This window comes from Diorhabda sublineata, chromosome 11, assembly GCF_026230105.1.
Source record: "Diorhabda sublineata isolate icDioSubl1.1 chromosome 11, icDioSubl1.1, whole genome shotgun sequence".
In the NCBI taxonomy this organism is placed as follows: domain Eukaryota; kingdom Metazoa; phylum Arthropoda; class Insecta; order Coleoptera; family Chrysomelidae; genus Diorhabda; species Diorhabda sublineata.
In genome coordinates this window covers 17,682,044-17,707,157 of record NC_079484.1, presented here as the reverse complement: position 1 = coordinate 17,707,157, position 25,114 = coordinate 17,682,044, and the positions used below count along the sequence as shown (strand labels likewise).

The 25,114-nt window shown below is 44.1% G+C and overlaps 2 non-coding genes and 1 pseudogene across 2 annotated transcripts; all 3 read left to right on the top strand.

Annotated features, from left to right (window-relative positions):
* Positions 1–13,427: 13,427 nt before the first annotated feature.
* Positions 13,428–15,349, top strand: LOC130450556 (small subunit ribosomal RNA). Its single transcript, XR_008910590.1, has one exon. It is a non-coding gene; the product is annotated as a small subunit ribosomal RNA (ribosomal RNA).
* Positions 15,350–16,544: 1,195 nt separating this feature from the next.
* Positions 16,545–16,700, top strand: LOC130450566 (5.8S ribosomal RNA). The gene has a single exon (XR_008910596.1). It is a non-coding gene; the product is annotated as a 5.8S ribosomal RNA (ribosomal RNA).
* A 644-nt stretch (positions 16,701–17,344) lies between these two features.
* LOC130450564 (large subunit ribosomal RNA) lies at positions 17,345–21,248 on the top strand (annotated as a pseudogene).
* Positions 21,249–25,114: the final 3,866 nt, after the last annotated feature.

Genomic DNA, 25,114 nt, shown 5'->3' with positions numbered 1-25,114 from the left:
GCCAAACTTGACACGAATTTACAGACACTAGCGCCACCTGCCGGCCAGAAGCCACACTTAACACGGTTTTATAGACACTAGCGCCCTCTGCCGGCCAGACGCCAAACTTGACACGAATTTACAGACACTAGCGCCCTCTGCCGGCCAGAAGCCACACTTAACACGGTTTTATAGACACTAGTGCCCTCTACCGGCCAGACGCCAAACTTGACACGAATTTACAGACACTAGCGCCACCTGCCGGCCAGAAGCCACACTTAACACGGTTTTATAGACACTAGCGCCCTCTGCCGGCCAGGCGCCAAACTTGACACGGTTTTTTTTTTTCGATGTTATTACTATTTCATACAACTTTTATATGTTACACCTCGACAAGTTCTTATATCCTACCGGCCAGAAGAAAAACTAAACACGGTTTTATAGACACTAGCGCCACCTGCCGGCAAGAAGACAAACTAAACACGGTTTTATAGACACTAGCGCCCTCTGCCGGCCTGAAGCCACGCTTAACACGGTTTTATACACACTAGCGCCACCTGCCGGCCAGAAGACAAACTAAACACGGTTTTATAGACACTAGCGCCCTCTGCCAGCCAGACGCCAAACTTGACACGAATTTACAGACACTAGCGCCCTCTGCCGGCCAGAAGACAAACTAAACACGGTTTTATAGACACTAGCGCCCTCTGCCGGCCAGACGCCAAACTTGACACGAATTTACAGACACTAGCGCCACCTGCCGGCCAGAAGCCACACTTAACACGGTTTTATAGACACTAGCGCCCTCTGCCGGCCAGGCGCCAAACTTGCACGAATTCACAGACACTAGCGCCACCTGCCGGCCAGAAGCCACACTTAACACGGTTTTATAGACACTAGCGCCCTCTGCCGGCCAGAAGACAAACTAAACACGGTTTTATAGACACTAGCGCCACCTGCCGGCCAGAAGCCACACTTAACACGGTTTTATAGACACTAGCGCCCTCTGCCGGCCAGGCGCCAAACTTGACACGGTTTTTTTTTTTCGATGTTATTACTATTTCATACAACTTTTATATGTTACACCTCGACAAGTTCTTATATCCTACCGGCCAGAAGAAAAACTAAACACGGTTTTATAGACACTAGCGCCACCTGCCGGCAAGAAGACAAACTAAACACGGTTTTATAGACACTAGCGCCCTCTGCCGGCCTGAAGCCACGCTTAACACGGTTTTATACACACTAGCGCCACCTGCCGGCCAGAAGACAAACTAAACACGGTTTTATAGACACTAGCGCCCTCTGCCAGCCAGACGCCAAACTTGACACGAATTTACAGACACTAGCGCCCTCTGCCGGCCAGAAGACAAACTAAACACGGTTTTATAGACACTAGCGCCCTCTGCCGGCCAGACGCCAAACTTGACACGAATTTACAGACACTAGCGCCACCTGCCGGCCAGAAGCCACACTTAACACGGTTTTATAGACACTAGCGCCCTCTGCCGGCCAGGCGCCAAACTTGCACGAATTCACAGACACTAGCGCCACCTGCCGGCCAGAAGCCACACTTAACACGGTTTTATAGACACTAGCGCCCTCTGCCGGCCAGAAGACAAACTAAACACGGTTTTATAGACACTAGCGCCCTCTGCCGGCCAGGCGCCAAACTTGACACGAATTTACAGACACTAGCGCCACCTGCCGGCCAGAAGCCACACTTAACACGGTTTTATAGACACTAGCGCCCTCTGCCGGCCAGACGCCAAACTTGACACGAATTTACAGACACTAGCGCCCTCTGCCGGCCAGAAGCCACACTTAACACGGTTTTATAGACACTAGTGCCCTCTACCGGCCAGACGCCAAACTTGACACGAATTTACAGACACTAGCGCCACCTGCCGGCCAGAAGCCACACTTAACACGGTTTTATAGACACTAGCGCCCTCTGCCGGCCAGGCGCCAAACTTGACACGGTTTTTTTTTTTCGATGTTATTACTATTTCATACAACTTTTATATGTTACACCTCGACAAGTTCTTATATCCTACCGGCCAGAAGAAAAACTAAACACGGTTTTATAGACACTAGCGCCACCTGCCGGCAAGAAGACAAACTAAACACGGTTTTATAGACACTAGCGCCCTCTGCCGGCCTGAAGCCACGCTTAACACGGTTTTATACACACTAGCGCCACCTGCCGGCCAGAAGACAAACTAAACACGGTTTTATAGACACTAGCGCCCTCTGCCAGCCAGACGCCAAACTTGACACGAATTTACAGACACTAGCGCCCTCTGCCGGCCAGAAGACAAACTAAACACGGTTTTATAGACACTAGCGCCCTCTGCCGGCCAGACGCCAAACTTGACACGAATTTACAGACACTAGCGCCACCTGCCGGCCAGAAGCCACACTTAACACGGTTTTATAGACACTAGCGCCCTCTGCCGGCCAGGCGCCAAACTTGCACGAATTCACAGACACTAGCGCCACCTGCCGGCCAGAAGCCACACTTAACACGGTTTTATAGACACTAGCGCCCTCTGCCGGCCAGAAGACAAACTAAACACGGTTTTATAGACACTAGCGCCACCTGCCGGCCAGAAGCCACACTTAACACGGTTTTATAGACACTAGCGCCCTCTGCCGGCCAGGCGCCAAACTTGACACGGTTTTTTTTTTTCGATGTTATTACTATTTCATACAACTTTTATATGTTACACCTCGACAAGTTCTTATATCCTACCGGCCAGAAGAAAAACTAAACACGGTTTTATAGACACTAGCGCCACCTGCCGGCAAGAAGACAAACTAAACACGGTTTTATAGACACTAGCGCCCTCTGCCGGCCAGACGCCAAACTTGACACGAATTTACAGACACTAGCGCCCTCTGCCGGCCAGAAGACAAACTAAACACGGTTTTATAGACACTAGCGCCCTCTGCCGGCCAGACGCCAAACTTGACACGAATTTACAGACACTAGCGCCACCTGCCGGCCAGAAGCCACACTTAACACGGTTTTATAGACACTAGCGCCCTCTGCCGGCCAGGCGCCAAACTTGCACGAATTCACAGACACTAGCGCCACCTGCCGGCCAGAAGCCACACTTAACACGGTTTTATAGACACTAGCGCCCTCTGCCGGCCAGAAGACAAACTAAACACGGTTTTATAGACACTAGCGCCCTCTGCCGGCCAGGCGCCAAACTTGACACGAATTTACAGACACTAGCGCCACCTGCCGGCCAGAAGCCACACTTAACACGGTTTTATAGACACTAGCGCCCTCTGCCGGCCAGATTCCAAACTTGACACGAATTTACAGACACTAGCGCCCTCTGCCGGCCAGAAGCCACACTTAACACGGTTTTATAGACACTAGTGCCCTCTACCGGCCAGACGCCAAACTTGACACGAATTTACAGACACTAGCGCCACCTGCCGGCCAGAAGCCACACTTAACACGGTTTTATAGACACTAGCGCCCTCTGCCGGCCAGGCGCCAAACTTGACACGGTTTTTTTTTTTCGATGTTTTTACTATTTCATACAACTTTTATATGTTACACCTCGACAAGTTCTTATATCCTACCGGCCAGAAGAAAAACTAAACACGGTTTTATAGACACTAGCGCCACCTGCCGGCAAGAAGACAAACTAAACACGGTTTTATAGACACTAGCGCCCTCTGCCGGCCTGAAGCCACGCTTAACACGGTTTTATACACACTAGCGCCACCTGCCGGCCAGAAGACAATTTAAACACGGTTTTATAGACACTAGCGCCCTCTGCCAGCCAGACGCCAAACTTGACACGAATTTACAGACACTAGCGCCCTCTGCCGGCCAGAAGACAAACTAAACACGGTTTTATAGACACTAGCGCCCTCTGCCGGCCAGACGCCAAACTTGACACGAATTTACAGACACTAGCGCCACCTGCCGGCCAGAAGCCACACTTAACACGGTTTTATAGACACTAGCGCCCTCTGCCGGCCAGGCGCCAAACTTGCACGAATTCACAGACACTAGCGCCACCTGCCGGCCAGAAGCCACACTTAACACGGTTTTATAGACACTAGCGCCCTCTGCCCGCCAGAAGACAAACTAAACACGGTTTTATAGACACTAGCGCCCTCTGCCGGCCAGGCGCCAAACTTGACACGAATTTACAGACACTAGCGCCACCTGCCGGCCAGAAGTCACACTTAACACGGTTTTATAGACACTAGCGCCCTCTGCCGGCCAGGCGCCAAACTTGACACGAATTTACAGACACTAGCGCCCTCTGCCGGCCAGAAGCCACACTTAACACGGTTTTATAGACACTAGTGCCCTCTACCGGCCAGACGCCAAACTTGACACGAATTTACAGACACTAGCGCCACCTGCCGGCCAGAAGCCACACTTAACACGGTTTTATAGACACTAGCGCCCTCTGCCGGCCAGGCGCCAAACTTGACACGGTTTTTTTTTTTCGATGTTATTACTATTTCATACAACTTTTATATGTTACACCTCGACAAGTTCTTATATCCTACCGGCCAGAAGAAAAACTAAACACGGTTTTATAGACACTAGCGCCACCTGCCGGCAAGAAGACAAACTAAACACGGTTTTATAGACACTAGCGCCCTCTGCCGGCCTGAAGCCACGCTTAACACGGTTTTATACACACTAGCGCCACCTGCCGGCCAGAAGACAAACTAAACACGGTTTTATAGACACTAGCGCCCTCTGCCAGCCAGACGCCAAACTTGACACGAATTTACAGACACTAGCGCCCTCTGCCGGCCAGAAGACAAACTAAACACGGTTTTATAGACACTAGCGCCCTCTGCCGGCCAGACGCCAAACTTGACACGAATTTACAGACACTAGCGCCACCTGCCGGCCAGAAGCCACACTTAACACGGTTTTATAGACACTAGCGCCCTCTGCCGGCCAGGCGCCAAACTTGCACGAATTCACAGACACTAGCGCCACCTGCCGGCCAGAAGCCACACTTAACACGGTTTTATAGACACTAGCGCCCTCTGCCGGCCAGAAGACAAACTAAACACGGTTTTATAGACACTAGCGCCACCTGCCGGCCAGAAGCCACACTTAACACGGTTTTATAGACACTAGCGCCCTCTGCCGGCCAGGCGCCAAACTTGACACGGTTTTTTTTTTTCGATGTTATTACTATTTCATACAACTTTTATATGTTACACCTCGACAAGTTCTTATATCCTACCGGCCAGAAGAAAAACTAAACACGGTTTTATAGACACTAGCGCCACCTGCCGGCAAGAAGACAAACTAAACACGGTTTTATAGACACTAGCGCCCTCTGCCGGCCTGAAGCCACGCTTAACACGGTTTTATACACACTAGCGCCACCTGCCGGCCAGAAGACAAACTAAACACGGTTTTATAGACACTAGCGCCCTCTGCCAGCCAGACGCCAAACTTGACACGAATTTACAGACACTAGCGCCCTCTGCCGGCCAGAAGACAAACTAAACACGGTTTTATAGACACTAGCGCCCTCTGCCGGCCAGACGCCAAACTTGACACGAATTTACAGACACTAGCGCCACCTGCCGGCCAGAAGCCACACTTAACACGGTTTTATAGACACTAGCGCCCTCTGCCGGCCAGGCGCCAAACTTGCACGAATTCACAGACACTAGCGCCACCTGCCGGCCAGAAGCCACACTTAACACGGTTTTATAGACACTAGCGCCCTCTGCCGGCCAGAAGACAAACTAAACACGGTTTTATAGACACTAGCGCCCTCTGCCGGCCAGGCGCCAAACTTAACACGGTTTTATAGACACTAGCGCCCTCTGCCGGCCAGGCGCCAAACTTGACACGGTTTTTTTTTTTCGATGTTATTACTATTTCATACAACTTTTATATGTTACACCTCGACAAGTTCTTATATCCTACCGGCCAGAAGAAAAACTAAACACGGTTTTATAGACACTAGCGCCACCTGCCGGCAAGAAGACAAACTAAACACGGTTTTATAGACACTAGCGCCCTCTGCCGGCCTGAAGCCACGCTTAACACGGTTTTATACACACTAGCGCCACCTGCCGGCCAGAAGACAAACTAAACACGGTTTTATAGACACTAGCGCCCTCTGCCAGCCAGACGCCAAACTTGACACGAATTTACAGACACTAGCGCCCTCTGCCGGCCAGAAGACAAACTAAACACGGTTTTATAGACACTAGCGCCCTCTGCCGGCCAGACGCCAAACTTGACACGAATTTACAGACACTAGCGCCACCTGCCGGCCAGAAGCCACACTTAACACGGTTTTATAGACACTAGCGCCCTCTGCCGGCCAGGCGCCAAACTTGCACGAATTCACAGACACTAGCGCCACCTGCCGGCCAGAAGCCACACTTAACACGGTTTTATAGACACTAGCGCCCTCTGCCGGCCAGAAGACAAACTAAACACGGTTTTATAGACACTAGCGCCCTCTGCCGGCCAGGCGCCAAACTTGACACGAATTTACAGACACTAGCGCCACCTGCCGGCCAGAAGCCACACTTAACACGGTTTTATAGACACTAGCGCCCTCTGCCGGCCAGACGCCAAACTTGACACGAATTTACAGACACTAGCGCCCTCTGCCGGCCAGAAGCCACACTTAACACGGTTTTATAGACACTAGTGCCCTCTACCGGCCAGACGCCAAACTTGACACGAATTTACAGACACTAGCGCCACCTGCCGGCCAGAAGCCACACTTAACACGGTTTTATAGACACTAGCGCCCTCTGCCGGCCAGGCGCCAAACTTGACACGGTTTTTTTTTTTCGATGTTATTACTATTTCATACAACTTTTATATGTTACACCTCGACAAGTTCTTATATCCTACCGGCCAGAAGAAAAACTAAACACGGTTTTATAGACACTAGCGCCACCTGCCGGCAAGAAGACAAACTAAACACGGTTTTATAGACACTAGCGCCCTCTGCCGGCCTGAAGCCACGCTTAACACGGTTTTATACACACTAGCGCCACCTGCCGGCCAGAAGACAAACTAAACACGGTTTTATAGACACTAGCGCCCTCTGCCAGCCAGACGCCAAACTTGACACGAATTTACAGACACTAGCGCCCTCTGCCGGCCAGAAGACAAACTAAACACGGTTTTATAGACACTAGCGCCCTCTGCCGGCCAGACGCCAAACTTGACACGAATTTACAGACACTAGCGCCACCTGCCGGCCAGAAGCCACACTTAACACGGTTTTATAGACACTAGCGCCCTCTGCCGGCCAGGCGCCAAACTTGCACGAATTCACAGACACTAGCGCCACCTGCCGGCCAGAAGCCACACTTAACACGGTTTTATAGACACTAGCGCCCTCTGCCGGCCAGAAGACAAACTAAACACGGTTTTATAGACACTAGCGCCACCTGCCGGCCAGAAGCCACACTTAACACGGTTTTATAGACACTAGCGCCCTCTGCCGGCCAGGCGCCAAACTTGACACGGTTTTTTTTTTTCGATGTTATTACTATTTCATACAACTTTTATATGTTACACCTCGACAAGTTCTTATATCCTACCGGCCAGAAGAAAAACTAAACACGGTTTTATAGACACTAGCGCCACCTGCCGGCAAGAAGACAAACTAAACACGGTTTTATAGACACTAGCGCCCTCTGCCGGCCTGAAGCCACGCTTAACACGGTTTTATACACACTAGCGCCACCTGCCGGCCAGAAGACAAACTAAACACGGTTTTATAGACACTAGCGCCCTCTGCCAGCCAGACGCCAAACTTGACACGAATTTACAGACACTAGCGCCCTCTGCCGGCCAGAAGACAAACTAAACACGGTTTTATAGACACTAGCGCCCTCTGCCGGCCAGACGCCAAACTTGACACGAATTTACAGACACTAGCGCCACCTGCCGGCCAGAAGCCACACTTAACACGGTTTTATAGACACTAGCGCCCTCTGCCGGCCAGGCGCCAAACTTGCACGAATTCACAGACACTAGCGCCACCTGCCGGCCAGAAGCCACACTTAACACGGTTTTATAGACACTAGCGCCCTCTGCCGGCCAGAAGACAAACTAAACACGGTTTTATAGACACTAGCGCCCTCTGCCGGCCAGGCGCCAAACTTGACACGAATTTACAGACACTAGCGCCACCTGCCGGCCAGAAGCCACACTTAACACGGTTTTATAGACACTAGCGCCCTCTGCCGGCCAGACGCCAAACTTGACACGAATTTACAGACACTAGCGCCCTCTGCCGGCCAGAAGCCACACTTAACACGGTTTTATAGAAACTAGTGCCCTCTACCGGCCAGACGCCAAACTTGACACGAATTTACAGACACTAGCGCCACCTGCCGGCCAGAAGCCACACTTAACACGGTTTTATAGACACTAGCGCCCTCTGCCGGCCAGGCGCCAAACTTGACACGGTTTTTTTTTTTCGATGTTATTACTATTTCATACAACTTTTATATGTTACACCTCGACAAGTTCTTATATCCTACCGGCCAGAAGAAAAACTAAACACGGTTTTATAGACACTAGCGCCACCTGCCGGCAAGAAGACAAACTAAACACGGTTTTATAGACACTAGCGCCCTCTGCCGGCCTGAAGCCACGCTTAACACGGTTTTATACACACTAGCGCCACCTGCCGGCCAGAAGACAAACTAAACACGGTTTTATAGACACTAGCGCCCTCTGCCAGCCAGACGCCAAACTTGACACGAATTTACAGACACTAGCGCCCTCTGCCGGCCAGAAGACAAACTAAACACGGTTTTATAGACACTAGCGCCCTCTGCCGGCCAGACGCCAAACTTGACACGAATTTACAGACACTAGCGCCACCTGCCGGCCAGAAGCCACACTTAACACGGTTTTATAGACACTAGCGCCCTCTGCCGGCCAGGCGCCAAACTTGCACGAATTCACAGACACTAGCGCCACCTGCCGGCCAGAAGCCACACTTAACACGGTTTTATAGACACTAGCGCCCTCTGCCGGCCAGGCGCCAAACTTGCACGAATTCACAGACACTAGCGCCACCTGCCGGCCAGAAGCCACACTTAACACGGTTTTATAGACACTAGCGCCCTCTGCCGGCCAGAAGACAAACTAAACACGGTTTTATAGACACTAGCGCCCTCTGCCGGCCAGGCGCCAAACTTGACACGAATTTACAGACACTAGCGCCACCTGCCGGCCAGAAGCCACACTTAACACGGTTTTATAGACACTAGCGCCCTCTGCCGGCCAGACGCCAAACTTGACACGAATTTACAGACACTAGCGCCCTCTGCCGGCCAGAAGCCACACTTAACACGGTTTTATAGACACTAGTGCCCTCTACCGGCCAGACGCCAAACTTGACACGAATTTACAGACACTAGCGCCACCTGCCGGCCAGAAGCCACACTTAACACGGTTTTATAGACACTAGCGCCCTCTGCCGGCCAGGCGCCAAACTTGACACGGTTTTTTTTTTTCGATGTTATTACTATTTCATACAACTTTTATATGTTACACCTCGACAAGTTCTTATATCCTACCGGCCAGAAGAAAAACTAAACACGGTTTTATAGACACTAGCGCCACCTGCCGGCAAGAAGACAAACTAAACACGGTTTTATAGACACTAGCGCCCTCTGCCGGCCTGAAGCCACGCTTAACACGGTTTTATACACACTAGCGCCACCTGCCGGCCAGAAGACAAACTAAACACGGTTTTATAGACACTAGCGCCCTCTGCCAGCCAGACGCCAAACTTGACACGAATTTACAGACACTAGCGCCCTCTGCCGGCCAGAAGACAAACTAAACACGGTTTTATAGACACTAGCGCCCTCTGCCGGCCAGGCGCCAAACTTGCACGAATTCACAGACACTAGCGCCACCTGCCGGCCAGGCGCCAAACTTGCACGAATTCACAGACACTAGCGCCACCTGCCGGCCAGGCGCCAAACTTGCACGAATTCACAGACACTAGCGCCACCTGCCGGCCAGAAGCCACACTTAACACGGTTTTATAGACACTAGCGCCACCTGCCGGCCAGGCGCCAAACTTGCACGAATTCACAGACACTAGCGCCACCTGCCGGCCAGGCGCCAAACTTGACACGAATTTACAGACACTAGCGCCACCTGCCGGCCAGAAGCCACACTTAACACGGTTTTATAGACACTAGCGCCCTCTGCCGGCCAGGCGCCAAACTTGACACGAATTTACAGACACTAGCGCCCTCTGCCGGCCAGAAGCCACACTTAACACGGTTTTATAGACACTAGCGCCCTCTGCCGGCCAGACGCCAAACTTGACACGAATTTACAGACACTAGCGCCCTCTGCCGGCCAGAAGCCACACTTAACACGGTTTTATAGACACTAGTGCCCTCTACCGGCCAGACGCCAAACTTGACACGAATTTACAGACACTAGCGCCACCTGCCGGCCAGAAGCCACACTTAACACGGTTTTATAGACACTAGCGCCCTCTGCCGGCCAGGCGCCAAACTTGACACGGTTTTATAGACACTAGCGCCACCTGCCGGCCAGAAGACAAACTTAACACGGTTTTATAGACACTAGCGCCCTCTGCCGGCCAGGCGCCAAACTTTCAATTTTCGCAATTCATCTTTTTCGACAAGTTCCTAAGTCGAGCGGAATAAAATTTCACAATAATTGTTTTTTATTATTATCACTAATTTTATACAACTTTTATATAATGCACCTCGGACGTTCATACATCGAGCGGTCATCTAATTTCATAATACTGTTTTCCGTTATTGTTAATACTTTTCATAACACTTTTATATAATATACCTCGAACGGCTCCTACATACAAAACATCTCCATTCAATTTTCGCAATTCATCTTTTTCGACAAGTTCTTATATCGAGCGGAATATAATTTCATACTACTTGTTTTTCATTATTATCACTAATTTAATACAACTTTTATATAATACATCTCGGACGTTCATACATCGAGCGGCGATCTAATTTCATAATACTTTTTTCCGTTATTGTTAATATTTTCATAGCACTTTTATATTATATACCTCGAACGGCTCCTACATAAAAAACAACTCCATTCAACTTTCACAATTCATCTTTTTCGACAAGTTCCTAAGTCGAGCGGAATATAATTTCATACTACTTGTTTTTCATTATTATCACTAATTTAATACAACTTTTATATAATACATCTCGGACGTTCATACATCGAGCGGCGATCTAATTTCATAATACTTTTTTCCGTTATTGTTAATATTTTCATAGCACTTTTATATAATATACCTCGAACGGCTCCTACATACAAAACATCTCCATTCAACTTTCACAATTCATCTTTTTCGACAAGTTCATATATTTAGGGAAAATCTCATTTCATAATACTTGTTTTTCATAATTATTACTATTTTCATACAACTTTTATATAATACATCTCGTACGTTCGTTCATCGAGCGGCGATCTAATTTCATAATACATTTTTTCCGTTATTGTCAATATTTTCCATAACACTTTTATATAATATACCTCGAACGGTTCCTACATACAAAACATCTCCATTCAACTTTTACAATTCATCTTTTTCGACAAGTTCATATATTTAGGGAAAATCTCATTTCATAATACTTGTTTTTCATAATTATTACTATTTTCATACAACTTTTATATAATACATCTCGTACGTTCGTTCATCGAGCGGCGATCTAATTTCATAATACATTTTTTCCGTTATTGTTAATATTTTCCATAACACTTTTATATAATATACCTCGAACGGTTCCTACATACAAAACATCTCCATTCAACTTTCACAATTCATCTTTTTCGACAAGTTCATATATTTAGGGAAAATCTCATTTCATAATACTTGTTTTTCATAATTATTACTATTTTCATACAACTTTTATATAATACATCTCGTACGTTCGTTCATCGAGCGGCGATCTAATTTCATAATACATTTTTTCCGTTATTGTCAATATTTTCCATAACACTTTTATATAATATACCTCGAACGGTTCCTACATACAAAACATCTCCATTCAACTTTCACAATTCATCTTTTTCGACAAGTTCATATATTTAGGGAAAATCTCATTTCATAATACTTGTTTTTCATAATTATTACTATTTTCATACAACTTTTATATAATACATCTCGTACGTTCGTTCATCGAGCGGCGATCTAATTTCATAATACATTTTTTCCGTTATTGTTAATATTTTCCATAACACTTTTATATAATATACCTCGAACGGTTCCTACATACAAAACATCTCCATTCAACTTTCACAATTCATCTTTTTCGACAAGTTCATATATTTAGGGAAAATCTCATTTCATAATACTTGTTTTTCATAATTATTACTTTTTTCATACAACTTTTATATAATACATCTCGTACGTTCGTACATCGAGCGGCAATCTAATTTCATAATACTTTTTTTCCGTTATTGTTAATATTTTCCATAACACTTTTACGTCTCGGACGGTATGAAGTTTCATAATACTTCTTTTTAATATTCATAATACATCTTTTATATATTTTCACTATACATCTTTATTAATGTTAATGTAGAAAGCGTACCGTTGTACAGCGCACATATATGTGTGGTGTATCGAAGTTGACGTCTCGTTAAATTTTAATGAACTCGTTATAATTTACGTAAAGACGTTGTATCGGTCATTCCACATTATAGTGGATTATATAGTTTTCTGAAAGGGTCCCCGTTCTCCTCCAATATATTATCGTATATTGCTAGCGGTTCCCTATTTAGATATTATATCAATTTATCCACAAATTAAATATATATTGCGAGATCGCGAATTTAGCTAGCGTTTTACCGCGAGCGATTCATATGCGATCGTCTATAAAAATATATATAATAATATAACATTTATATTATTACACAACATTGCGATAACTCTCATTATTCCGAGCGAGAATAAAAATTTCGTTCATTATTATCTAATTGTAAACCATGTCGCTTACAATCTAGCGAAGGGTAGAGATAATGTCGAAATTCTATTCCGGTCGACGTAATTATATCTTATTTAAAATATCATTTCGATTAAATTTTAGATAAATTTATAGTCGATTCGGTGAAAATTTTATGAAATATAAGAAAAATATATTATAATATATAAAGCGTGGCGCCGAAAATTATATATTTTCAATAATAAGCGCAGCAAACACCACGCAAACGAAAAAGTAAATAACAATGTGTTTATTATATACGAGAATATAGATGAATATAAAATATTATGTGTATAAATATAAAATATATGTAATATGAAAAAACGTCATCATAATTCTCATCCTCACATTATGTGGTGGATATTGTTATTAAAACTTTTTCGATAATAGTTTTATTATATATAAAATACACAAATAGTAGTTCCCTGGTTGATCCTGCCAGTAGTCATATGCTTGTCTCAAAGATTAAGCCATGCATGTCTCAGTACAAGCCAAATTAAGGTGAAACCGCGAAAGGCTCATTAAATCAGTTATGGTTCCTTAGATCGTACCCACATTTACTTGGATAACTGTGGTAATTCTAGAGCTAATACATGCAAACAGAGTTCCGACCGGAGACGGAAGGAGCGCTTTTATTAGATCAAAACCAATCGGTGGCGGGCTTGCTCGTCATCGTACAATTTGGTGACTCTGAATAACTTTTCGCTGATCGCACGGTCTCGCACCGGCGACGCATCTTTCAAATGTCTGCCTTATCAACTGTCGATGGTAGGTTCTGCGCCTACCATGGTTGTAACGGGTAACGGGGAATCAGGGTTCGATTCCGGAGAGGGAGCCTGAGAAACGGCTACCACATCCAAGGAAGGCAGCAGGCGCGCAAATTACCCACTCCCGGCACGGGGAGGTAGTGACGAAAAATAACGATACGGGACTCATCCGAGGCCCCGTAATCGGAATGAGTACACTCTAAACCCTTTAACGAGGATCAATTGGAGGGCAAGTCTGGTGCCAGCAGCCGCGGTAATTCCAGCTCCAATAGCGTATATTAAAGTTGTTGCGGTTAAAAAGCTCGTAGTCGAATCTGTGTCCCACGCCGCTGGTTCATCGTACGCGGTGTCAACTGGCGTGTCGTGGGACGTCCTGCCGGTGGGCTTAGCTCGCAAGGGCGGCCCAACTCAATCCCGCCGCGGTGCTCTTGACTGAGTGTCGAGGTGGGCCGGCACGTTTACTTTGAACAAATTAGAGTGCTTAAAGCAGGCCAAAATTTTGCCTGAATACTGTGTGCATGGAATAATGGAATAGGACCTCGGTTCTATTTTGTTGGTTTTCGGAACCCCGAGGTAATGATTAATAGGAACGGATGGGGGCATTCGTATTGCGACGTTAGAGGTGAAATTCTTGGATCGTCGCAAGACGGACAGAAGCGAAAGCATTTGCCAAAAACGCTTTCATTGATCAAGAACGAAAGTTAGAGGTTCGAAGGCGATCAGATACCGCCCTAGTTCTAACCATAAACGATGCCAGCTAGCGATCCGCCGACGTTCCTCCGATGACTCGGCGGGCAGCTTCCGGGAAACCAAAGCTTTTGGGTTCCGGGGGAAGTATGGTTGCAAAGCTGAAACTTAAAGGAATTGACGGAAGGGCACCACCAGGAGTGGAGCCTGCGGCTTAATTTGACTCAACACGGGAAACCTCACCAGGCCCGGACACCGGAAGGATTGACAGATTGAGAGCTCTTTCTTGATTCGGTGGGTGGTGGTGCATGGCCGTTCTTAGTTGGTGGAGCGATTTGTCTGGTTAATTCCGATAACGAACGAGACTCTAGCCTGCTAACTAGGCGTATTTCGACATCCCAAAGGCCCGTCGGTATTGAGTTTCGGCTCTTGCCATTCGCGGTTTTTACTGTCGGCGTACAAATAATTCTTCTTAGAGGGACAGGCGGCTTCTAGCCGCACGAGATTGAGCAATAACAGGTCTGTGATGCCCTTAGATGTTCTGGGCCGCACGCGCGCTACACTGAAGGAATCAGCGTGTCCTCCCTGGCCGAGCGGCCCGGGTAACCCGCTGAACCTCCTTCGTGCTAGGGATTGGGGCTTGCAATTGTTCCCCATGAACGAGGAATTCCCAGTAAGCGCGAGTCATAAGCTCGCGTTGATTACGTCCCTGCCCTTTGTACACACCGCCCGTCGCTACTACCGATTGAATGATTTAGTGAGGTCTTCGGACTGAGCGCGGTGGCGTTTCGGCGTCGCCGATGCTTCGGAAAGATGACCAAACTTGATCATTTAGAGGAAGTAAAAGTCGTAACAAGGTTTCCGTAGGTGAACCTGCGGAAGGATCATTACAGAGTATTTGTTCGTTTTTAAACAAAAAATAAAAAAACGAAATCAAGTCTGTATTATTATATTATATATAATTGTGAAAGAAATTTTTCTTTTCTACAAAATAATCGAACTCTTCAAAAGAAAATTTATATATGATATAAATATATGATGTATATATATTGAAATTTTTTTTTTTTTTTTTTATAAAATTCGAACAAGTTTCGAATAATATTTAAAAAAAAAAAAGATAAATATATTTCATACGTCTATAAAATATATATCTACATATATAAATTTACAGTAAAAATAACGAAAAATTTTTATCATAGATTAGTAGAAGGAGTCGACGACGACGACGACGACGAACGACGATGACGACACAATAGTAGTAACAATATATTTTTATTATTATATATATATATATTAACGATTGACAGAACGATCATTAACAAAATTTCTTGTTAACTAAAAACGTTCTAATATAAAGAATCGTTATTATAATAAACGAAAAATATATAGATTATTGAAACGTCGTCTGTTGTTGTTGTTGTTGTTGTTGTTGTCGTCGTGTGTGTCTGTCTTCTGTATTTTTATGGAGAAATTTTATTTCGTTTTTTTATTATTACATAAGTTTTTTATCGATCGAAGGTAATACAAAAAAATTTCGACAATATTATATGTGATGATGATTATGTGAGATGATAAGACATTTTCTTCATCCGGGTACCTAAACGAAACTTTTAAGCACGTGTCGATTCTTTCGATATGTATAAAAATTCGTTTTAGAAATAATATTTCACGTATTATTTCGAAGGTGTTCGAAGATTTACGCCCGACCGTGTCGAAATTTGTATAAAACTTTCAAGATTAAAAAACTTGTAATAATTAAGAGGAATATATCGTGCGAGATATCTGTCTATGCGCGCCTCGTTTGTAATAAAACATGTGCAGCGGTTAAAATTTATCGGATATTTTTAAGTACGATATTATAATTTCTCTAAAATTTATATATAATTACCATTTAATAAATAATATATATATATATATATATATATATATATATATATATATATATATATATATATATATATATTATATAAATGTCGTTAGATAATTCTATACGCGTATAAAATATTATAATATTATTATTAATTTAATAATCAAATATTAAAAATACGACGAATAGAATATGAGAAAACGACATAATAAAATGATTACCCTGAACGGTGAATCACTTGGCTCGTGGGTCGATGAAGAACGCAGCTAATTGCGCGTCAACTTGTGAACTGCAGGACACATGAACATCGACATTTCGAACGCACATTGCGGTCCTCGGATACTCGTTCCCGGACCACTCCTGACTGAGGGTCGTATCAATTTAAAAGACTGCTTAGAATTTAAAATTTTTCAATTTATTATAGAAAAATAAATGACTAAGCGTGTTGGATGTGTGAGACACAATAACGCACACTAAAAGAAAACACACGCACATACTATAAACTTGTGCGTATTTTTTTTTTGTGCGGCATCCTAAAATGCGAAAAGCAGCGTAAATTTTTTATAGAAAAAATTTGCGCAATTTTTGAACACAACGACGCTATTACTACCATAAATTGATCGTGTGTATTTTTATATGAAATACATAAAATTTGTTTGGTAGAGTTATATTTACGTATATATAGTCGATAAATAAGTGTATATATTATATATATTTAAAATGATAACGCGGTCGTCGTGTCCGAGAGAAATAATAAAGTTTCGAAGACTGGACGTCTGACCAGTGTTTTTTTTTATATCATTTATACTGTATCGACAAAATATATGAATTTATATATATATATATATATATATATATATATATATATATATATATATATATGTATAACTTGCTCTGCCGCCTCTATAAATAAAAACAAATAATGTTATATTTCGTATAATGTGATTAAACACACGTTTTTTTTTTTGTGATATTTTAGCGAATTGTATTTAAATATTATAGATATATTATAATATATCGACCTCAGAGCAGGTGAGATTACCCGCTGAATTTAAGCATATTACTAAGCGGAGGAAAAGAAACTAACTAGGATTCCCTTAGTAGCTGCGAGCGAACAGGGAAAAGCCCAGCACCGAATCCCGTGGTCGATATCGGCCACCGGGAAATGTGGTGTTAGGGAGGATCCGTTTATCACGAGATCGTGCGGCGCGTCCAAGTCCTTCTTGAACGGGGCCACAGCCCATAGAGGGTGCCAGGCCCGTAGCGACCGTTGCCGATTGCGTGAGGATCTCTCCTGAGAGTCGGGTTGCTTGAGAGTGCAGCCCTAAGTGGGTGGTAAACTCCATCTAAGGCTAAATATGACCACGAGACCGATAGCGAACAAGTACCGTGAGGGAAAGTTGAAAAGCACTTTGAAGAGAGAGTTCAAGAGTACGTGAAACCGTTCAGGGGTAAACCTGAGAAACCCGAAAGGTCGAAAGGAAATTCATTCGCGTTTCGATAATTGAAGTTGAACGTTTGTATGACGGATATTGTTGTTGTTTCGGCAACACAATAAATCGCGTTTTACGTTTTTCTAATCGATATCGAACGCGTGCACTTTTCCTCTAGTAGGACGTCGTGATCCGTTGGGTGTCTGTTTAAGACTCGAGGTGGAGACCACTTGATTTTTTCATGCGGACCCTCGATATTCCGACAGACTCGCTCGACGGTACAAATATGGCGCGGGGCCGCTAAATTATAATTAGCGTTCGGCCCGTAGCAAGAGCGTTTCGTGTTTGACGGTAATCGGACATAATGCCGATTCTGTCCCGGAACGACTGTTGGTTACGGTGTTCTCGAACAGACCTCGTTTCGAAACGCCGATCAACGACGCTATCGATTTGGGTAATTTCAGGACCCGTCTTGAAACACGGACCAAGGAGTCTAGCATGTGCGCGAGTCATTGGGAAATAACTAAACCTAAAGGCGTAATGAAAGTAAAGGTTTACCTCGCGTAGACCAAGGGAGGATAAGCGATTTGCTTTTTTAATAAATTGGATCGCTTCGCACTCCCGGGGCGTCTCGTTCTCATTACGAGAAGAGGCGCACCAAGAGCGTACACGCTGGGACCCGAAAGATGGTGAACTATGCCTGGTCAGGACGAAGTCAGGGGAAACCCTGATGGAGGTCCGTAGCGATTCTGACGTGCAAATCGATCGTCGGAACTGGGTATAGGGGCGAAAGACTAATCGAACCATCTAGTAGCTGGTTCCCTCCGAAGTTTCCCTCAGGATAGCTGGCGCTCGTAGCGTACGAGTTTCATCCGGTAAAGCGAATGATTAGAGGCATTGGGGTCGAAACGACCTCAACCTATTCTCAAACTTTAAATGGGTGAGATCTCCGGCTTGCTCGAACTTATGAAGCCGCGAGACTCGAATCAGAGTGCCAAGTGGGCCATTTTTGGTAAGCAGAACTGGCGCTGTGGGATGAACCAAACGTCGAGTTAAAGCGCCAAAATCGACGCTTATGGGATACCATGAAAGGCGTTGGTAACTTAAGACAGCAGGACGGTGGCCATGGAAGTCGGAATCCGCCAAGGAGTGTGTAACAACTCACCTGCCGAAGTTACTAGCCCTGAAAATGGATGGCGCTGAAGCGTCGTGCTTATACTCGACCGTCAGCGGCATGTGCGGTTCGCGTTTTGCGCGCGACCATGAAGCTCTGACGAGTAGGAGGGTCGCGGCGGTGTGCGCAGAAGGATTGGCCGTGAGGCCGTCTGGAGCCGCCGTCGGTGCAGATCTTGGTGGTAGTAGCAAATACTCCAGCGAGGCCCTGGAGGACTGACGTGGAGAAGGGTTTCGTGTGAACAGCCGTTGCACACGAGTCAGTCGATCCTAAGCCCTAGGCGAAAGCCGATGTTGATGTGGTGTAGCTTTATTATTTACGTACGTACGTACGTGTGTACGTGTACACAAACACGTAAAAAGTTTGTACACACCCATCGGGCGAAAGGGAATCCGGTTCCTATTCCGGAACCCGGCAGCGGAACCGTCAAAAAGTCGGGCCCTCGCAAGAGAGTTCGTCGGGGTAACCCAAAAGGACCTGGAGACGCCGTCGGGAGATCCGGGAAGAGTTTTCTTTTCTGCATAAGCGTTCGAGTTCCATGGAATCCTCTAGCAGGGAGATATGGTTTGGAACGCGAAGAGCACCGCAGTTGCAGCGGTGTCCGGATCTTCCCCTCGGACCTTGAAAATCCAGGAGAGGGCCACGTGGAGGCTCGCGCCGGTTCGTACCCATATCCGCAGCAGGTCTCCAAGGTGAAGAGCCTCTAGTCGATAGAATAATGTAGGTAAGGGAAGTCGGCAAATTGGATCCGTAACTTCGGGATAAGGATTGGCTCTGAGGATCGGGGCGTGTCGGGCTTGGCGAGGAAGTGGGTCACGGCTGACGTGCCGGGCCTGGGCGAGGTGAAGTAATTGGAGCATCTCTCTCCTTCCTTCATGGTTGGAGTATTTGTGATGATTATGGATCCGAGTTCGGTCCCGTGCCTTGGCCTCCCGCGGAACCGTCTTGCTGCGAGGTTCCATATTACCTTAATCGGTATTTGGATATCCTCTTCGGCCGCCATTCAACGGTCAGCTCAGAACTGGCACGGACTAGGGGAATCCGACTGTCTAATTAAAACAAAGCATTGCGATGGCCCCAACGGGTGTTGACTCAATGTGATTTCTGCCCAGTGCTCTGAATGTCAAAGTGAAGAAATTCAAGCAAGCGCGGGTAAACGGCGGGAGTAACTATGACTCTCTTAACTTATTGACTGAATTGAACTTACGGAATTGAACTTACGACAGACCTAGTTTCAGTCCTAGAACTATGGTCTTGTGCATATGTGGAAAAACTTTCGCCACTAATACTGGGCCTCAGACCCATTTAAGAAGGCTACGCTGCCGGGGTGCACCCTCGGCTGACGGCAATGTTTGCTCCGTATGCAAACTAAGCTTGAGAATCTCTACGAAAAGCCTAATGCCCCCGTTGAAAGTATCTATCGTAACCGTACCATCGACTCTATCAAATATAGACGGAAACAGGATAGATACAAGGAACTCCTCGAATTCCTCAGAAACGAAAACAACATCGAGGCCCGCGTAGACGTTCTCGAACAACTTGAGAACGAAAACGCGCGGCCCCACGAGGAAGCAGAGGGCGAAGTAGTGGAATTCTCTCTTCTCGAGAGTCCTAGAGATCGAGGCAGGGACTCAAGCTTTAAAGATCGCCAGAGTCTTAACCCGAATGCTGAGGAGTTCGTACCCATTGCGATAGAACACCGGCACAATACAATCTCTACGTTTTTATACGATTACTGGCACGCTAAAGACGGATGGAATACTTATGACTCAATTCACCAACCTAGACCGCCATAGAGAGGGAGTGAGAAAAGAGGTGAATGAATATATTACTGCTCTCTTCAACGAAGCAGGGACTGGGAATAACTGGCTTGTGGCGGCCAAGCGTTCATAGCGACGTCGCTTTTTGATCCCTCGATGTCGGCTCTTTCTATCATTGCGAAGCAGAATTCGCCAAGCGTCGGATTGTCCTCCCATTAATAGCGAACCGTGCCACTTTTTTGATGAAGCTAGCTGGCGAAAATAATCACATAGATGGATGGAGAATCAAATTTGGAGAAAAAAATTTAGTACCAAAAATTTCCCCCCACTCCCCCCTCTCGTAGGTGATTTGGATTGCTTGTTCCAAATGTTTCTATTCGAGTATATGAACGAAAAAAATTATGTCCCCCCCGATAATCCCCCCGAAAAAGTTCTAGGGCGCAACTGAAAACCACTTTTTTATTATTCGAGCTAGAGAAAAATTGAAAAATGATTTGGATAGAGAAAAATCTGTATAATGTATGCGATATATAAACCGAATTTCGGAAAATTTTTAGCCTAGCGCGATAGACCTGATTTTTCTCGATCCAAAAATATCCGAATTTTTTAAATTGGCCCATTTTCTGGGGGGTCTAGGTGGAATCAAAAGTCGGAATTTTCGGAGAACCTCGATTGGGGGTGTGCAACTTTTTTACGTTACACGATAGCGAAAAAATGGAAAAAAAATGGAAAGTACGTTTTGGGGACAAAAAAATATCCATAATCCCACGATAAAAATTTCGGGGGGTCCGGGGAGGAGCGCCTCGACATACCCTAGTCATTGGTATAAATTTGTGAGGGTGCCAGGAATCGCTAAATATTGAACCTGGAGGTGCGATTTTCGCAGGATCTTCCGGATTTTGAGCGCCTATAATTGAAATAGGCTTGAAATATTTTTAGCGCTTAGTCTCCTTCCCCTTCAAAAACCCAGCTCATGTTGCGCGTTAACTAATACAAGGACCGGCTCTAAAGGGGCAAATTTTCAAGATGCTCCGATTTGGATGAAAATTTGTGAGGAGGGGTAAAATTTGGCCAGAAGAACGGTTCCGATCATAAAAATTTTCCAAAACTAGGTTTAAGGGGTTAAAATTGACTTCGAAAATTTCATCAGGACCGGCTAAGGAGGGGTTGTTAAATTTTGTTTTACGAATTGGTTGAAAATTTGAGATAAGGGGTTTTCGGGGATGAGAAAGCCGATGGTGATATTAGTTTTACCATTAAAATCCAATAACATGGATAAAAAAATTAAAAACACCGAAAATTATGGTTTTTGATTTGACTGCCGATTTGGACGAAATTCCGAATATAGAGTACACGCGTGATAAGACTTTCTACGTTCTCATCAATTTTGGAAAAAAAATTTTTTTCCTCATACTTTACTTGAAGAAATTTTAGAAAATATTTTTTTTCTCTTTTCAACTTCACAACTTTGACAAAATGGCTCAAATATTGGTATCCTCGTATAGAAATACGTCATGTTCCATTTTTTCCATCACACGATCCACAATATTTGAATTTTATTCGAATTAAGATTCTAAATTTTTTGTAAATTATATCCCTTGAAAAATTATATAACCCACGTCTATGGTATAATGATATAAAAATATACAGAAACCGAAAGCACAACAATGATATTGTTTGAAAAGAATATATTCTTCTTATTTTACCATTGAAAATAAAACAAAAAAATTTGAAATTCGAATTTAGTATAATAGTAATAATAAATCCGTTGAGCTGAAAATAATGAGTCGAGTAATCATTGAACTTTTCTTCTTAATATTTTGGCTCCGATTTCGTACATAGGGGTCAAATGATATGGGGATTCGACAAGAGATGTCAGTTTTCGGAAAAAAAATTATAACAAGGGGAAAATCCGTGAAAATCCATGAAAATTGAATTTTCGTAAAAACAATATTTCCAATCGAAAAAATAATACATTCTCTGGAATCTCCGGCGACGGATATATGATATTTCATCTTTTTTCCAATACTTTTAGACGAACCCATATTTTCGAAAATTTGGCACAAAACCGAGAAATTTCCGGAATATTGTTGTCATCCCTGAGTATAATATTGAATAAATTCGAAACTATGAGAGTTATCATGCTATTTATGGTATCAATCGATTAAGAAAATCTCCATTTCACTCATTAGTCTCATTGCAATTCTTCATTCCAAACATACGCGTATTATACAGGGTGAAAGTCGAGACAAATTTTTTTCTCAAAAAATTCCACATAAAAATTCATATTATCTACAGATCATCAGCTAAAACGTGGTAATGAGGAAAAATCGAAAAATGACCATAGGTACTATCATAGAAAAAATATACCTCTTTTCACTTGGCTACACAAGGCGAGTTAGAGAGCTTTGACTTTGAGCTTTTGCAACGGAATTCGACATTTCAAAGGGTTACCCCTGTGGAATGAAAATGGAGAAAAAATCTTTTGACTCCGATTTCAATTAAATTTTGTACATGGGGGTTAAATGATATAGGGATTCGACAAGAGTTGTCAGTTTCCGGAAAAAAAAATTTGACAAGGGGAAAATCCGTGAAAATCCATGAAAATTGAATTTTCGTAAAAACGATATTTCCAATCTAAAAAATAATACTTTTTCTGAAATCTCCGTTGACGAATATATGATATTTAATCTTTTTCCCCATACTTTAAGACGAACCCATATTTTCAAAAATTTGGCACAAAACCGAGAAATTTTCGGAATATTGTTGTCATCCCTGAGTATAATATTGAATAAATTCGAAACTATGAGAGTTATCATGCTATTTATGGTATCAATCGATTAAGAAAATCTCCATTTCACTCATTAGTCTCATTGCAATTCTTCATTCCAAACATGGAGAAAAAATCTTTTGACTCCGATTTCAATTAAATTTTGTACATGGGGGTTAAATGATATAGGGATTCGACAATAGTTGTCAGTTTCCGGAAAAAAAAATTTGACAAGGGGATAATCCGTGAAAATCAAGCCTCGGATTGTCCTCCCATTAATAGCGAACCGTGCCACTTTTTTGATGACGCTAGCTGGCGAAAATAATCACATAGATGGATGGAGAATCAAATTTGGAGAAAACAATTTAATACCAGTTACGTTCACGAGATGTTTCAAATGTTTCTATTCGAGTATTTCGGCTAACGAAAAAAATTATGTCCACCCCGATAATCCCCCCTCAAAAAAGTTCTACGGTGCAGCTGAAACCCACTTTTTTATTATTCGAGCTAGAGAAAAATTGAAAAATTATTGGGATAGAGAATAATGTGTACAATTGCGATACCTACCACCATTAAGGGTAAAATCCTTCATAATTACCAAAGTACCATAGCGATCACACCAACACTTTGAACACACATTTTTGAATGTGTCAAACTTTATGTCTGGAGATACGTGTTCGTCGAATATATGTTTCAAGTTCACCTCATCCTGCTTGAATAACACAATAACATTACAATTGTCGCGAATAAGCTGTTTCGGTATTTTTGAGTATGTTTGACAAAGATATGCAGCATCAATATCTTTATGTCTACACATGGAGTAGTATTCACGAATTTTCTGCTGACCGTCACAGGCTACGTCATCGAATAAAAAGATGGAATTTGGTCGAGCTTTCTCTGGACTAATTATTTCCTCATTGTCTTTAAATGGGAAATACCCAACACCCTTGACTTGCGCTATAACTTCTTGTAGCAATTGATACTTTGGTTGAAATAACGATTTTGAATAGACATAAACATTTTTGAACTTCGCGCCATTTGGATTGAATAGGAGCGCCAGCACGACGTTCGTCTTACCACACCCACTGGGGCCACATATAATGGCACGGAAAGAATTTGGCAACAATTTACCATGTTTGCCAACAGTTGGTGTTGAGGTGAAATCAAGATTTTCAATGGGTATAGTCTGCTCTTGTTGAATTATTTTCATTGTGTGTGTCGTTTTTCGTAGTACTACTCTTTAAATATAGGTGTCACCAATTGAGCGTGTCAGTCTTAATGTTGGTGTTTGAAGGAGATGGTATTTTGAATTCTCTCATCAATAAACTATTGAACTTCACTTACCTAGCTATCAGTACTGTGGACGTAAGTAAACCACCGCCCCCCCCCACCCTTTTTCCGAAAAATACATTTTTTTTTAGCCGGTACAAAATTGGAAAAACGTCTTGATCGTGGAGATCCGGGCATCAACCCCTTGGACGCTGCTTGTAAACAACACGATATTTCTTACTGGAAGAATAAGTCTCTCGAAGAACGACACAAAGCCGATCATACTTGAAGATAAAGCTTGGGCACGCGTCAAATCAAAAGACGCTTCACTGGGAGAGAAAGCTGCTGCATTACTTGTAACAGGCGGAATGAAGGTGAAAAG